The sequence below is a fragment of the Symphalangus syndactylus genome, chromosome 19 (genome assembly GCF_028878055.3).
Source record: "Symphalangus syndactylus isolate Jambi chromosome 19, NHGRI_mSymSyn1-v2.1_pri, whole genome shotgun sequence".
Taxonomy (NCBI): Eukaryota; Metazoa; Chordata; class Mammalia; order Primates; family Hylobatidae; genus Symphalangus; species Symphalangus syndactylus.
The window spans coordinates 72,965,736-72,982,264 of NC_072434.2; the positions used below are offsets into that span (position 1 = coordinate 72,965,736).

Below are 16,529 nucleotides of genomic sequence, written 5' to 3' on the forward strand. Positions count from 1 at the left end.
CTGTAATGGGAAGGGAGGCCACGGGGAAGCCAAACAAGCCTACAGCAGGCCGGGCGGGCACGGTGGCTCCCGCCAGTATTCCCAGCACTCTGGGAGGCCGAGGCGGGTGGATCACGAGGTCAGGAGATGGAGACCATCCCGGCTAACGGGGTGAAACCCCGTCTCTACGGAAACTACCAAAAATGAGCCGGGCGTGGTGGCGGGCGCCTGCAGTCCCAGCTACTCGGGAGGCTGAGGCAGGAGAATGGCGTGAACCCGGGAGGCGGAGCTTGCAGCGAGCCGAGATGGCGCCACTGCACTCCAGCCTGGGCGACAGAGCGAGACTCCCCGTCTGGAAGAAAAGGAAAGAAAAAGCAAAAAGCCAAGGAAAAGGCCTACAGCACCCGGTATTCCCAGGCGGTCTCCCATCCAAGTACTAACCAGGCCCGACCCTGCTTAGCTTCCGAGATCAGACGAGATCGGGCGCGTTCAGGGTGGTATGGCCGTAGACGCCGAGAGAGGCGCCCGGCTGCCCCAAGAGCCCGGCCCAGCCACGCCCGCCGGATGCCAGCCGTCACCGCCAGCCCGGGGCCGCGGGGCTAGGATCGCGGAACCCGAGGGCCGCTCGCTCGCGGCCTACCCCAGGCTCCCGCGCTTCCACCACATCGGGCCCGCTCCGAACAGGGAGTGCTCCGAGGCGTCAGGGCCCAGGGCCCACGATCCTGCGACACGCTCCGGTCCTCCGCCCTGCCGCGGAGGTAGCGTTTTGGATCCCTCGCCGCTCAGGGGCTCCTGCGAGGTCCCCTCTTGCCCCACCCACCCAGAGCCGTCAGGGCTGGCCAAGGTCGAACAGCCGGCCCAGCCGCGCGGGGCCTTTCTCTCACAACGCCCCGACCGCGCTCGCTTGTCCCGACCAAGACCCGGCCGGTGGACAAGAGGGCGTGGGGCGTAGCGGGTCGGTGGGTTGCCCTGCTTTGCCCCGGGCTGGCACTAGAGGCGGCGGCCTGATCCTGGGTGAGAGGGGCTGAGAGAAACCCAGACACACCCCACCACCACCAGGCTCAAATCCACTCGCCCACACACAGACACACACGGGGGCCCTCGCACGCGGGCTCGCGCACCGGCACACACACACACACACGCACACACACACACACACACACACAGAGACACAGGCACAGACACACACACAAAGACACAGAGACACCCACACACGCCCGCACACACGCACACACACACACACACACACACACACACACACACACACGGCTTGAAGGAGAGCATGGACGAGATGGATGGAGAGATAGAAACCGAGGGCATGAGAGAGACAGCCATCGAGAAAGACAGTGGAGGGGGAGTGTAGGGTCCAGCCCCACAGGGTCTCTCCCCGTGTGTGGAGACCAGAGGTTGTAGAAATAAAGACACAAGACAAAGAGATCAAAGAAAAGACAGCTGGCCCCGGGGTTCCACCACTACCAATGCGCGGAGACCGGTAGTGTCCCCGAATGTCTGGCTGCGCTGTTATTTATTGGATCCAAAGAAAAGGAGCGGGGTAAAGAGTGTGAGTCATCTCCAATGATAGGTAAGATCACGTGGGTCACGTGTCCACTGGACGGGGGGGCCCTTCCCTGCCGGGGAACTGAGGCAGAGAGAGAGAGAGAGGAGACAAAGAGAAAGACAGCTTACGCCATGATTTATGCATATTACAGACTTTTAGTAATTTCACTAAGTCTCTACTGCTACGTAGAAGGCAGAGCCAGGTGTAGAGGACGGAACGTGAAGGCGGACTAGGAGCGTGACCACTGAAGCAGAACATCACCGGGAGACGGTTACGCATCTGGATAAGTGACTGCTGTCAGGCCCTGCAGCAGAGGTGGAGGGGCAGAGTCTTCTCTATACTCCCCCGGGGGAAAGGAGACTCCCTTTCCCGGTCTGCTAAGCAGCGCGTGTTGTTCCTTGACACTTTTCGCTACCGGTAGACCACGGTCCGCCTGGCAACGGGCGTCTTCCCAGACGCCGGCGTCACCGCTAGAGCAAGGAGCCCTTCTGGTGGCCCTGTCTGGGCATCACAGAAGGCTCTCACACTTGTCTTCTGGTCACGCCTCACTGTGCCCTCTCAGCTCCTAACTCTGCATGGCCTGGTTTTTCCTAGGTTATGAGTATACAGCGAGGATTATTAGAATATTGGAATAAAGAGTAATTGCTACAAACTAATGATGACTGCTATTCACATCTCCTCGTATCGGAGATCTGTATCTGGTATAACTCTTCTTGTTTTGTATGTTATTACCCTGGAACAGTTCGTGTCGTCGATCTCTTGCCTCGGCGCCTGGGTGGCTTGCCGCCCTCAGGGGAGGCGGTAAGAGACAGACGGAGAGGCTGAGAGAGAGGGACGGAGAAAGAGCGAGAGACAGAGAGGCCGAGGGAAGACGACAGAAGTAGCGCGAGGTCCAGGGGGAAACCTAGAAGATAGAGGCGGAGGGAGCTAGAGAGCGAGAGAGCGCGATAGAGCCTTAGAGGGGAGGCGCCGGGCTCCCGTAGTAGGCGGCGCCCTTTTGAGCAGGCCGGGAGAGGGTGGAGGGGGCTTGGGCTGCGCCAGAACATGGGGGCCAGGAGGTCCATGCGAGAGGACCAACGGAGCGCTGAGACGGGCTGCTTCCTGGATGAACTGCTTGCTTTGCAGGTGGGTTTCGTAGGCTCCTTCCTTTCTTGGCAGCTCCCCGTGCTCTCGCTGCCTTGCGGGGGCGCCCCGAGATTTGCAGAGTGCGCCCGCCCGTTTGGCGGGAGCCCTGGCACCGGGCGCGGCCGGAGGCCTGGGGCTCTGGCGTGTCCTCGGGACTGGAGTTGACACGAAGTGGGGGGCATTGGGAATCCGGGTGCACAGGGACGGTTGTCCTGGTGGCTGGCCAAGGAATGTCCTTCCCCCGGAGAAAGCAGCCCATGCGTTCTGGAGCCGAGGTCTCGGCTGGCGTCTGTGGCACCCGCTGCCCCTGGCCGCCCCTTCCCCCGGTTCGGAAGGTTGCGACGACGGCGCTGGCGCTCGATGAGTGAATCGAATCGCCTGGGCGTTCCGGGAGCGGGAAGGCACCGCGAAGGGCAGGGAACCCGCGTCTGCGCCTTTGGGGTCCGGCCCCCTGCCCTCCCAGGCTGGAGCCGGGCTCCTGGCGGGGCGGCGGCGAGGCGCAAGCGGTGGGATGCTGCTGCCCGGCGTGCAGTAGGGGCGGACCCCCTGCGGGAGGTCCCCGGCGGCGGCGGGGGTGTAGGAGGGCGATGAAGGTTGAGCAGAGTCAGGGGAGGTTGGGAAGCATGGCGACTGTAATGGGAAGGGAGGCCACGGGGAAGCCAAACAAGCCTACAGCAGGCCGGGCGGGCACGGTGGCTCCCGCCAGTATTCCCAGCACTCTGGGAGGCCGAGGCGGGTGGATCACGAGGTCAGGAGATGGAGACCATCCCGGCTAACGGGGTGAAACCCCGTCTCTACGGAAACTACCAAAAATGAGCCGGGCGTGGTGGCGGGCGCCTGCAGTCCCAGCTACTCGGGAGGCTGAGGCAGGAGAATGGCGTGAACCCGGGAGGCGGAGCTTGCAGCGAGCCGAGATGGCGCCACTGCACTCCAGCCTGGGCGACAGAGCGAGACTCCCCGTCTGGAAGAAAAGGAAAGAAAAAGCAAAAAGCCAAGGAAAAGGCCTACAGCACCCGGTATTCCCAGGCGGTCTCCCATCCAAGTACTAACCAGGCCCGACCCTGCTTAGCTTCCGAGATCAGACGAGATCGGGCGCGTTCAGGGTGGTATGGCCGTAGACGCCGAGAGAGGCGCCCGGCTGCCCCAAGAGCCCGGCCCAGCCACGCCCGCCGGATGCCAGCCGTCACCGCCAGCCCGGGGCCGCGGGGCTAGGATCGCGGAACCCGAGGGCCGCTCGCTCGCGGCCTACCCCAGGCTCCCGCGCTTCCACCACATCGGGCCCGCTCCGAACAGGGAGTGCTCCGAGGCGTCAGGGCCCAGGGCCCACGATCCTGCGACACGCTCCGGTCCTCCGCCCTGCCGCGGAGGTAGCGTTTTGGATCCCTCGCCGCTCAGGGGCTCCTGCGAGGTCCCCTCTTGCCCCACCCACCCAGAGCCGTCAGGGCTGGCCAAGGTCGAACAGCCGGCCCAGCCGCGCGGGGCCTTTCTCTCACAACGCCCCGACCGCGCTCGCTTGTCCCGACCAAGACCCGGCCGGTGGACAAGAGGGCGTGGGGCGTAGCGGGTCGGTGGGTTGCCCTGCTTTGCCCCGGGCTGGCACTAGAGGCGGCGGCCTGATCCTGGGTGAGAGGGGCTGAGAGAAACCCAGACACACCCCACCACCACCAGGCTCAAATCCACTCGCCCACACACAGACACACACGGGGGCCCTCGCACGCGGGCTCGCGCACCGGCACACACACACACACACGCACACACACACACACACACACACACAGAGACACAGGCACAGACACACACACAAAGACACAGAGACACCCACACACGCCCGCACACACGCACACACACACACACACACACACACACACACACACACACACACACGGCTTGAAGGAGAGCATGGACGAGATGGATGGAGAGATAGAAACCGAGGGCATGAGAGAGACAGCCATCGAGAAAGACAGTGGAGGGGGAGTGTAGGGTCCAGCCCCACAGGGTCTCTCCCCGTGTGTGGAGACCAGAGGTTGTAGAAATAAAGACACAAGACAAAGAGATCAAAGAAAAGACAGCTGGCCCCGGGGTTCCACCACTACCAATGCGCGGAGACCGGTAGTGTCCCCGAATGTCTGGCTGCGCTGTTATTTATTGGATCCAAAGAAAAGGAGCGGGGTAAAGAGTGTGAGTCATCTCCAATGATAGGTAAGATCACGTGGGTCACGTGTCCACTGGACGGGGGGGCCCTTCCCTGCCGGGGAACTGAGGCAGAGAGAGAGAGAGAGGAGACAAAGAGAAAGACAGCTTACGCCATGATTTATGCATATTACAGACTTTTAGTAATTTCACTAAGTCTCTACTGCTACGTAGAAGGCAGAGCCAGGTGTAGAGGACGGAACGTGAAGGCGGACTAGGAGCGTGACCACTGAAGCAGAACATCACCGGGAGACGGTTACGCATCTGGATAAGTGACTGCTGTCAGGCCCTGCAGCAGAGGTGGAGGGGCAGAGTCTTCTCTATACTCCCCCGGGGGAAAGGAGACTCCCTTTCCCGGTCTGCTAAGCAGCGCGTGTTGTTCCTTGACACTTTTCGCTACCGGTAGACCACGGTCCGCCTGGCAACGGGCGTCTTCCCAGACGCCGGCGTCACCGCTAGAGCAAGGAGCCCTTCTGGTGGCCCTGTCTGGGCATCACAGAAGGCTCTCACACTTGTCTTCTGGTCACGCCTCACTGTGCCCTCTCAGCTCCTAACTCTGCATGGCCTGGTTTTTCCTAGGTTATGAGTATACAGCGAGGATTATTAGAATATTGGAATAAAGAGTAATTGCTACAAACTAATGATGACTGCTATTCACATCTCCTCGTATCGGAGATCTGTATCTGGTATAACTCTTCTTGTTTTGTATGTTATTACCCTGGAACAGTTCGTGTCGTCGATCTCTTGCCTCGGCGCCTGGGTGGCTTGCCGCCCTCAGGGGAGGCGGTAAGAGACAGACGGAGAGGCTGAGAGAGAGGGACGGAGAAAGAGCGAGAGACAGAGAGGCCGAGGGAAGACGACAGAAGTAGCGCGAGGTCCAGGGGGAAACCTAGAAGATAGAGGCGGAGGGAGCTAGAGAGCGAGAGAGCGCGATAGAGCCTTAGAGGGGAGGCGCCGGGCTCCCGTAGTAGGCGGCGCCCTTTTGAGCAGGCCGGGAGAGGGTGGAGGGGGCTTGGGCTGCGCCAGAACATGGGGGCCAGGAGGTCCATGCGAGAGGACCAACGGAGCGCTGAGACGGGCTGCTTCCTGGATGAACTGCTTGCTTTGCAGGTGGGTTTCGTAGGCTCCTTCCTTTCTTGGCAGCTCCCCGTGCTCTCGCTGCCTTGCGGGGGCGCCCCGAGATTTGCAGAGTGCGCCCGCCCGTTTGGCGGGAGCCCTGGCACCGGGCGCGGCCGGAGGCCTGGGGCTCTGGCGTGTCCTCGGGACTGGAGTTGACACGAAGTGGGGGGCATTGGGAATCCGGGTGCACAGGGACGGTTGTCCTGGTGGCTGGCCAAGGAATGTCCTTCCCCCGGAGAAAGCAGCCCATGCGTTCTGGAGCCGAGGTCTCGGCTGGCGTCTGTGGCACCCGCTGCCCCTGGCCGCCCCTTCCCCCGGTTCGGAAGGTTGCGACGACGGCGCTGGCGCTCGATGAGTGAATCGAATCGCCTGGGCGTTCCGGGAGCGGGAAGGCACCGCGAAGGGCAGGGAACCCGCGTCTGCGCCTTTGGGGTCCGGCCCCCTGCCCTCCCAGGCTGGAGCCGGGCTCCTGGCGGGGCGGCGGCGAGGCGCAAGCGGTGGGATGCTGCTGCCCGGCGTGCAGTAGGGGCGGACCCCCTGCGGGAGGTCCCCGGCGGCGGCGGGGGTGTAGGAGGGCGATGAAGGTTGAGCAGAGTCAGGGGAGGTTGGGAAGCATGGCGACTGTAATGGGAAGGGAGGCCACGGGGAAGCCAAACAAGCCTACAGCAGGCCGGGCGGGCACGGTGGCTCCCGCCAGTATTCCCAGCACTCTGGGAGGCCGAGGCGGGTGGATCACGAGGTCAGGAGATGGAGACCATCCCGGCTAACGGGGTGAAACCCCGTCTCTACGGAAACTACCAAAAATGAGCCGGGCGTGGTGGCGGGCGCCTGCAGTCCCAGCTACTCGGGAGGCTGAGGCAGGAGAATGGCGTGAACCCGGGAGGCGGAGCTTGCAGCGAGCCGAGATGGCGCCACTGCACTCCAGCCTGGGCGACAGAGCGAGACTCCCCGTCTGGAAGAAAAGGAAAGAAAAAGCAAAAAGCCAAGGAAAAGGCCTACAGCACCCGGTATTCCCAGGCGGTCTCCCATCCAAGTACTAACCAGGCCCGACCCTGCTTAGCTTCCGAGATCAGACGAGATCGGGCGCGTTCAGGGTGGTATGGCCGTAGACGCCGAGAGAGGCGCCCGGCTGCCCCAAGAGCCCGGCCCAGCCACGCCCGCCGGATGCCAGCCGTCACCGCCAGCCCGGGGCCGCGGGGCTAGGATCGCGGAACCCGAGGGCCGCTCGCTCGCGGCCTACCCCAGGCTCCCGCGCTTCCACCACATCGGGCCCGCTCCGAACAGGGAGTGCTCCGAGGCGTCAGGGCCCAGGGCCCACGATCCTGCGACACGCTCCGGTCCTCCGCCCTGCCGCGGAGGTAGCGTTTTGGATCCCTCGCCGCTCAGGGGCTCCTGCGAGGTCCCCTCTTGCCCCACCCACCCAGAGCCGTCAGGGCTGGCCAAGGTCGAACAGCCGGCCCAGCCGCGCGGGGCCTTTCTCTCACAACGCCCCGACCGCGCTCGCTTGTCCCGACCAAGACCCGGCCGGTGGACAAGAGGGCGTGGGGCGTAGCGGGTCGGTGGGTTGCCCTGCTTTGCCCCGGGCTGGCACTAGAGGCGGCGGCCTGATCCTGGGTGAGAGGGGCTGAGAGAAACCCAGACACACCCCACCACCACCAGGCTCAAATCCACTCGCCCACACACAGACACACACGGGGGCCCTCGCACGCGGGCTCGCGCACCGGCACACACACACACACACGCACACACACACACACACACACAGAGACACAGGCACAGACACACACACAAAGACACAGAGACACCCACACACGCCCGCACACACGCACACACACACACACACACACACACACACACACACACGGCTTGAAGGAGAGCATGGACGAGATGGATGGAGAGATAGAAACCGAGGGCATGAGAGAGACAGCCATCGAGAAAGACAGTGGAGGGGGAGTGTAGGGTCCAGCCCCACAGGGTCTCTCCCCGTGTGTGGAGACCAGAGGTTGTAGAAATAAAGACACAAGACAAAGAGATCAAAGAAAAGACAGCTGGCCCCGGGGTTCCACCACTACCAATGCGCGGAGACCGGTAGTGTCCCCGAATGTCTGGCTGCGCTGTTATTTATTGGATCCAAAGAAAAGGAGCGGGGTAAAGAGTGTGAGTCATCTCCAATGATAGGTAAGATCACGTGGGTCACGTGTCCACTGGACGGGGGGGCCCTTCCCTGCCGGGGAACTGAGGCAGAGAGAGAGAGAGAGGAGACAAAGAGAAAGACAGCTTACGCCATGATTTATGCATATTACAGACTTTTAGTAATTTCACTAAGTCTCTACTGCTACGTAGAAGGCAGAGCCAGGTGTAGAGGACGGAACGTGAAGGCGGACTAGGAGCGTGACCACTGAAGCAGAACATCACCGGGAGACGGTTACGCATCTGGATAAGTGACTGCTGTCAGGCCCTGCAGCAGAGGTGGAGGGGCAGAGTCTTCTCTATACTCCCCCGGGGGAAAGGAGACTCCCTTTCCCGGTCTGCTAAGCAGCGCGTGTTGTTCCTTGACACTTTTCGCTACCGGTAGACCACGGTCCGCCTGGCAACGGGCGTCTTCCCAGACGCCGGCGTCACCGCTAGAGCAAGGAGCCCTTCTGGTGGCCCTGTCTGGGCATCACAGAAGGCTCTCACACTTGTCTTCTGGTCACGCCTCACTGTGCCCTCTCAGCTCCTAACTCTGCATGGCCTGGTTTTTCCTAGGTTATGAGTATACAGCGAGGATTATTAGAATATTGGAATAAAGAGTAATTGCTACAAACTAATGATGACTGCTATTCACATCTCCTCGTATCGGAGATCTGTATCTGGTATAACTCTTCTTGTTTTGTATGTTATTACCCTGGAACAGTTCGTGTCGTCGATCTCTTGCCTCGGCGCCTGGGTGGCTTGCCGCCCTCAGGGGAGGCGGTAAGAGACAGACGGAGAGGCTGAGAGAGAGGGACGGAGAAAGAGCGAGAGACAGAGAGGCCGAGGGAAGACGACAGAAGTAGCGCGAGGTCCAGGGGGAAACCTAGAAGATAGAGGCGGAGGGAGCTAGAGAGCGAGAGAGCGCGATAGAGCCTTAGAGGGGAGGCGCCGGGCTCCCGTAGTAGGCGGCGCCCTTTTGAGCAGGCCGGGAGAGGGTGGAGGGGGCTTGGGCTGCGCCAGAACATGGGGGCCAGGAGGTCCATGCGAGAGGACCAACGGAGCGCTGAGACGGGCTGCTTCCTGGATGAACTGCTTGCTTTGCAGGTGGGTTTCGTAGGCTCCTTCCTTTCTTGGCAGCTCCCCGTGCTCTCGCTGCCTTGCGGGGGCGCCCCGAGATTTGCAGAGTGCGCCCGCCCGTTTGGCGGGAGCCCTGGCACCGGGCGCGGCCGGAGGCCTGGGGCTCTGGCGTGTCCTCGGGACTGGAGTTGACACGAAGTGGGGGGCATTGGGAATCCGGGTGCACAGGGACGGTTGTCCTGGTGGCTGGCCAAGGAATGTCCTTCCCCCGGAGAAAGCAGCCCATGCGTTCTGGAGCCGAGGTCTCGGCTGGCGTCTGTGGCACCCGCTGCCCCTGGCCGCCCCTTCCCCCGGTTCGGAAGGTTGCGACGACGGCGCTGGCGCTCGATGAGTGAATCGAATCGCCTGGGCGTTCCGGGAGCGGGAAGGCACCGCGAAGGGCAGGGAACCCGCGTCTGCGCCTTTGGGGTCCGGCCCCCTGCCCTCCCAGGCTGGAGCCGGGCTCCTGGCGGGGCGGCGGCGAGGCGCAAGCGGTGGGATGCTGCTGCCCGGCGTGCAGTAGGGGCGGACCCCCTGCGGGAGGTCCCCGGCGGCGGCGGGGGTGTAGGAGGGCGATGAAGGTTGAGCAGAGTCAGGGGAGGTTGGGAAGCATGGCGACTGTAATGGGAAGGGAGGCCACGGGGAAGCCAAACAAGCCTACAGCAGGCCGGGCGGGCACGGTGGCTCCCGCCAGTATTCCCAGCACTCTGGGAGGCCGAGGCGGGTGGATCACGAGGTCAGGAGATGGAGACCATCCCGGCTAACGGGGTGAAACCCCGTCTCTACGGAAACTACCAAAAATGAGCCGGGCGTGGTGGCGGGCGCCTGCAGTCCCAGCTACTCGGGAGGCTGAGGCAGGAGAATGGCGTGAACCCGGGAGGCGGAGCTTGCAGCGAGCCGAGATGGCGCCACTGCACTCCAGCCTGGGCGACAGAGCGAGACTCCCCGTCTGGAAGAAAAGGAAAGAAAAAGCAAAAAGCCAAGGAAAAGGCCTACAGCACCCGGTATTCCCAGGCGGTCTCCCATCCAAGTACTAACCAGGCCCGACCCTGCTTAGCTTCCGAGATCAGACGAGATCGGGCGCGTTCAGGGTGGTATGGCCGTAGACGCCGAGAGAGGCGCCCGGCTGCCCCAAGAGCCCGGCCCAGCCACGCCCGCCGGATGCCAGCCGTCACCGCCAGCCCGGGGCCGCGGGGCTAGGATCGCGGAACCCGAGGGCCGCTCGCTCGCGGCCTACCCCAGGCTCCCGCGCTTCCACCACATCGGGCCCGCTCCGAACAGGGAGTGCTCCGAGGCGTCAGGGCCCAGGGCCCACGATCCTGCGACACGCTCCGGTCCTCCGCCCTGCCGCGGAGGTAGCGTTTTGGATCCCTCGCCGCTCAGGGGCTCCTGCGAGGTCCCCTCTTGCCCCACCCACCCAGAGCCGTCAGGGCTGGCCAAGGTCGAACAGCCGGCCCAGCCGCGCGGGGCCTTTCTCTCACAACGCCCCGACCGCGCTCGCTTGTCCCGACCAAGACCCGGCCGGTGGACAAGAGGGCGTGGGGCGTAGCGGGTCGGTGGGTTGCCCTGCTTTGCCCCGGGCTGGCACTAGAGGCGGCGGCCTGATCCTGGGTGAGAGGGGCTGAGAGAAACCCAGACACACCCCACCACCACCAGGCTCAAATCCACTCGCCCACACACAGACACACACGGGGGCCCTCGCACGCGGGCTCGCGCACCGGCACACACACACACACACGCACACACACACACACACACACACAGAGACACAGGCACAGACACACACACAAAGACACAGAGACACCCACACACGCCCGCACACACGCACACACACACACACACACACACACACACACACACACACACGGCTTGAAGGAGAGCATGGACGAGATGGATGGAGAGATAGAAACCGAGGGCATGAGAGAGACAGCCATCGAGAAAGACAGTGGAGGGGGAGTGTAGGGTCCAGCCCCACAGGGTCTCTCCCCGTGTGTGGAGACCAGAGGTTGTAGAAATAAAGACACAAGACAAAGAGATCAAAGAAAAGACAGCTGGCCCCGGGGTTCCACCACTACCAATGCGCGGAGACCGGTAGTGTCCCCGAATGTCTGGCTGCGCTGTTATTTATTGGATCCAAAGAAAAGGAGCGGGGTAAAGAGTGTGAGTCATCTCCAATGATAGGTAAGATCACGTGGGTCACGTGTCCACTGGACGGGGGGGCCCTTCCCTGCCGGGGAACTGAGGCAGAGAGAGAGAGAGAGGAGACAAAGAGAAAGACAGCTTACGCCATGATTTATGCATATTACAGACTTTTAGTAATTTCACTAAGTCTCTACTGCTACGTAGAAGGCAGAGCCAGGTGTAGAGGACGGAACGTGAAGGCGGACTAGGAGCGTGACCACTGAAGCAGAACATCACCGGGAGACGGTTACGCATCTGGATAAGTGACTGCTGTCAGGCCCTGCAGCAGAGGTGGAGGGGCAGAGTCTTCTCTATACTCCCCCGGGGGAAAGGAGACTCCCTTTCCCGGTCTGCTAAGCAGCGCGTGTTGTTCCTTGACACTTTTCGCTACCGGTAGACCACGGTCCGCCTGGCAACGGGCGTCTTCCCAGACGCCGGCGTCACCGCTAGAGCAAGGAGCCCTTCTGGTGGCCCTGTCTGGGCATCACAGAAGGCTCTCACACTTGTCTTCTGGTCACGCCTCACTGTGCCCTCTCAGCTCCTAACTCTGCATGGCCTGGTTTTTCCTAGGTTATGAGTATACAGCGAGGATTATTAGAATATTGGAATAAAGAGTAATTGCTACAAACTAATGATGACTGCTATTCACATCTCCTCGTATCGGAGATCTGTATCTGGTATAACTCTTCTTGTTTTGTATGTTATTACCCTGGAACAGTTCGTGTCGTCGATCTCTTGCCTCGGCGCCTGGGTGGCTTGCCGCCCTCAGGGGAGGCGGTAAGAGACAGACGGAGAGGCTGAGAGAGAGGGACGGAGAAAGAGCGAGAGACAGAGAGGCCGAGGGAAGACGACAGAAGTAGCGCGAGGTCCAGGGGGAAACCTAGAAGATAGAGGCGGAGGGAGCTAGAGAGCGAGAGAGCGCGATAGAGCCTTAGAGGGGAGGCGCCGGGCTCCCGTAGTAGGCGGCGCCCTTTTGAGCAGGCCGGGAGAGGGTGGAGGGGGCTTGGGCTGCGCCAGAACATGGGGGCCAGGAGGTCCATGCGAGAGGACCAACGGAGCGCTGAGACGGGCTGCTTCCTGGATGAACTGCTTGCTTTGCAGGTGGGTTTCGTAGGCTCCTTCCTTTCTTGGCAGCTCCCCGTGCTCTCGCTGCCTTGCGGGGGCGCCCCGAGATTTGCAGAGTGCGCCCGCCCGTTTGGCGGGAGCCCTGGCACCGGGCGCGGCCGGAGGCCTGGGGCTCTGGCGTGTCCTCGGGACTGGAGTTGACACGAAGTGGGGGGCATTGGGAATCCGGGTGCACAGGGACGGTTGTCCTGGTGGCTGGCCAAGGAATGTCCTTCCCCCGGAGAAAGCAGCCCATGCGTTCTGGAGCCGAGGTCTCGGCTGGCGTCTGTGGCACCCGCTGCCCCTGGCCGCCCCTTCCCCCGGTTCGGAAGGTTGCGACGACGGCGCTGGCGCTCGATGAGTGAATCGAATCGCCTGGGCGTTCCGGGAGCGGGAAGGCACCGCGAAGGGCAGGGAACCCGCGTCTGCGCCTTTGGGGTCCGGCCCCCTGCCCTCCCAGGCTGGAGCCGGGCTCCTGGCGGGGCGGCGGCGAGGCGCAAGCGGTGGGATGCTGCTGCCCGGCGTGCAGTAGGGGCGGACCCCCTGCGGGAGGTCCCCGGCGGCGGCGGGGGTGTAGGAGGGCGATGAAGGTTGAGCAGAGTCAGGGGAGGTTGGGAAGCATGGCGACTGTAATGGGAAGGGAGGCCACGGGGAAGCCAAACAAGCCTACAGCAGGCCGGGCGGGCACGGTGGCTCCCGCCAGTATTCCCAGCACTCTGGGAGGCCGAGGCGGGTGGATCACGAGGTCAGGAGATGGAGACCATCCCGGCTAACGGGGTGAAACCCCGTCTCTACGGAAACTACCAAAAATGAGCCGGGCGTGGTGGCGGGCGCCTGCAGTCCCAGCTACTCGGGAGGCTGAGGCAGGAGAATGGCGTGAACCCGGGAGGCGGAGCTTGCAGCGAGCCGAGATGGCGCCACTGCACTCCAGCCTGGGCGACAGAGCGAGACTCCCCGTCTGGAAGAAAAGGAAAGAAAAAGCAAAAAGCCAAGGAAAAGGCCTACAGCACCCGGTATTCCCAGGCGGTCTCCCATCCAAGTACTAACCAGGCCCGACCCTGCTTAGCTTCCGAGATCAGACGAGATCGGGCGCGTTCAGGGTGGTATGGCCGTAGACGCCGAGAGAGGCGCCCGGCTGCCCCAAGAGCCCGGCCCAGCCACGCCCGCCGGATGCCAGCCGTCACCGCCAGCCCGGGGCCGCGGGGCTAGGATCGCGGAACCCGAGGGCCGCTCGCTCGCGGCCTACCCCAGGCTCCCGCGCTTCCACCACATCGGGCCCGCTCCGAACAGGGAGTGCTCCGAGGCGTCAGGGCCCAGGGCCCACGATCCTGCGACACGCTCCGGTCCTCCGCCCTGCCGCGGAGGTAGCGTTTTGGATCCCTCGCCGCTCAGGGGCTCCTGCGAGGTCCCCTCTTGCCCCACCCACCCAGAGCCGTCAGGGCTGGCCAAGGTCGAACAGCCGGCCCAGCCGCGCGGGGCCTTTCTCTCACAACGCCCCGACCGCGCTCGCTTGTCCCGACCAAGACCCGGCCGGTGGACAAGAGGGCGTGGGGCGTAGCGGGTCGGTGGGTTGCCCTGCTTTGCCCCGGGCTGGCACTAGAGGCGGCGGCCTGATCCTGGGTGAGAGGGGCTGAGAGAAACCCAGACACACCCCACCACCACCAGGCTCAAATCCACTCGCCCACACACAGACACACACGGGGGCCCTCGCACGCGGGCTCGCGCACCGGCACACACACACACACACGCACACACACACACACACACACACACAGAGACACAGGCACAGACACACACACAAAGACACAGAGACACCCACACACGCCCGCACACACGCACACACACACACACACACACACACACACACACACACACGGCTTGAAGGAGAGCATGGACGAGATGGATGGAGAGATAGAAACCGAGGGCATGAGAGAGACAGCCATCGAGAAAGACAGTGGAGGGGGAGTGTAGGGTCCAGCCCCACAGGGTCTCTCCCCGTGTGTGGAGACCAGAGGTTGTAGAAATAAAGACACAAGACAAAGAGATCAAAGAAAAGACAGCTGGCCCCGGGGTTCCACCACTACCAATGCGCGGAGACCGGTAGTGTCCCCGAATGTCTGGCTGCGCTGTTATTTATTGGATCCAAAGAAAAGGAGCGGGGTAAAGAGTGTGAGTCATCTCCAATGATAGGTAAGATCACGTGGGTCACGTGTCCACTGGACGGGGGGGCCCTTCCCTGCCGGGGAACTGAGGCAGAGAGAGAGAGAGAGGAGACAAAGAGAAAGACAGCTTACGCCATGATTTATGCATATTACAGACTTTTAGTAATTTCACTAAGTCTCTACTGCTACGTAGAAGGCAGAGCCAGGTGTAGAGGACGGAACGTGAAGGCGGACTAGGAGCGTGACCACTGAAGCAGAACATCACCGGGAGACGGTTACGCATCTGGATAAGTGACTGCTGTCAGGCCCTGCAGCAGAGGTGGAGGGGCAGAGTCTTCTCTATACTCCCCCGGGGGAAAGGAGACTCCCTTTCCCGGTCTGCTAAGCAGCGCGTGTTGTTCCTTGACACTTTTCGCTACCGGTAGACCACGGTCCGCCTGGCAACGGGCGTCTTCCCAGACGCCGGCGTCACCGCTAGAGCAAGGAGCCCTTCTGGTGGCCCTGTCTGGGCATCACAGAAGGCTCTCACACTTGTCTTCTGGTCACGCCTCACTGTGCCCTCTCAGCTCCTAACTCTGCATGGCCTGGTTTTTCCTAGGTTATGAGTATACAGCGAGGATTATTAGAATATTGGAATAAAGAGTAATTGCTACAAACTAATGATGACTGCTATTCACATCTCCTCGTATCGGAGATCTGTATCTGGTATAACTCTTCTTGTTTTGTATGTTATTACCCTGGAACAGTTCGTGTCGTCGATCTCTTGCCTCGGCGCCTGGGTGGCTTGCCGCCCTCAGGGGAGGCGGTAAGAGACAGACGGAGAGGCTGAGAGAGAGGGACGGAGAAAGAGCGAGAGACAGAGAGGCCGAGGGAAGACGACAGAAGTAGCGCGAGGTCCAGGGGGAAACCTAGAAGATAGAGGCGGAGGGAGCTAGAGAGCGAGAGAGCGCGATAGAGCCTTAGAGGGGAGGCGCCGGGCTCCCGTAGTAGGCGGCGCCCTTTTGAGCAGGCCGGGAGAGGGTGGAGGGGGCTTGGGCTGCGCCAGAACATGGGGGCCAGGAGGTCCATGCGAGAGGACCAACGGAGCGCTGAGACGGGCTGCTTCCTGGATGAACTGCTTGCTTTGCAGGTGGGTTTCGTAGGCTCCTTCCTTTCTTGGCAGCTCCCCGTGCTCTCGCTGCCTTGCGGGGGCGCCCCGAGATTTGCAGAGTGCGCCCGCCCGTTTGGCGGGAGCCCTGGCACCGGGCGCGGCCGGAGGCCTGGGGCTCTGGCGTGTCCTCGGGACTGGAGTTGACACGAAGTGGGGGGCATTGGGAATCCGGGTGCACAGGGACGGTTGTCCTGGTGGCTGGCCAAGGAATGTCCTTCCCCCGGAGAAAGCAGCCCATGCGTTCTGGAGCCGAGGTCTCGGCTGGCGTCTGTGGCACCCGCTGCCCCTGGCCGCCCCTTCCCCCGGTTCGGAAGGTTGCGACGACGGCGCTGGCGCTCGATGAGTGAATCGAATCGCCTGGGCGTTCCGGGAGCGGGAAGGCACCGCGAAGGGCAGGGAACCCGCGTCTGCGCCTTTGGGGTCCGGCCCCCTGCCCTCCCAGGCTGGAGCCGGGCTCCTGGCGGGGCGGCGGCGAGGCGCAAGCGGTGGGATGCTGCTGCCCGGCGTGCAGTAGGGGCGGACCCCCTGCGGGAGGTCCCCGGCGGCGGCGGGGGTGTAGGAGGGCGATGAAGGTTGAGCAGAGTCAGGGGAGGTTGGGAAGCATGGCGACTGTAATGGGAAGGGAGGCCACGGGGAAGCCAAACAAGCCTACAGCAGGCCGGGCGGGCAC

At 62.6% G+C, this 16,529-nt stretch overlaps 5 non-coding genes across 5 annotated transcripts; all 5 read right to left on the bottom strand.

Annotated features, from left to right (window-relative positions):
- Positions 1 to 371: 371 nt before the first annotated feature.
- LOC129459027 (5S ribosomal RNA) lies at positions 372 to 490 on the bottom strand. Its single transcript, XR_008649845.1, has one exon. It is a non-coding gene; the product is annotated as a 5S ribosomal RNA (ribosomal RNA).
- A 3,173-nt stretch (positions 491 to 3,663) lies between these two features.
- Positions 3,664 to 3,782, bottom strand: LOC129459038 (5S ribosomal RNA). Its single transcript, XR_008649854.1, has one exon. It is a non-coding gene; the product is annotated as a 5S ribosomal RNA (ribosomal RNA).
- A 3,181-nt stretch (positions 3,783 to 6,963) lies between these two features.
- Positions 6,964 to 7,082, bottom strand: LOC129459049 (5S ribosomal RNA). The gene has a single exon (XR_008649865.1). It is a non-coding gene; the product is annotated as a 5S ribosomal RNA (ribosomal RNA).
- A 3,169-nt stretch (positions 7,083 to 10,251) lies between these two features.
- On the bottom strand, positions 10,252 to 10,370 carry LOC129459062 (5S ribosomal RNA). The gene has a single exon (XR_008649874.1). It is a non-coding gene; the product is annotated as a 5S ribosomal RNA (ribosomal RNA).
- A 3,175-nt stretch (positions 10,371 to 13,545) lies between these two features.
- On the bottom strand, positions 13,546 to 13,664 carry LOC129459074 (5S ribosomal RNA). Its single transcript, XR_008649883.1, has one exon. It is a non-coding gene; the product is annotated as a 5S ribosomal RNA (ribosomal RNA).
- Positions 13,665 to 16,529: the final 2,865 nt, after the last annotated feature.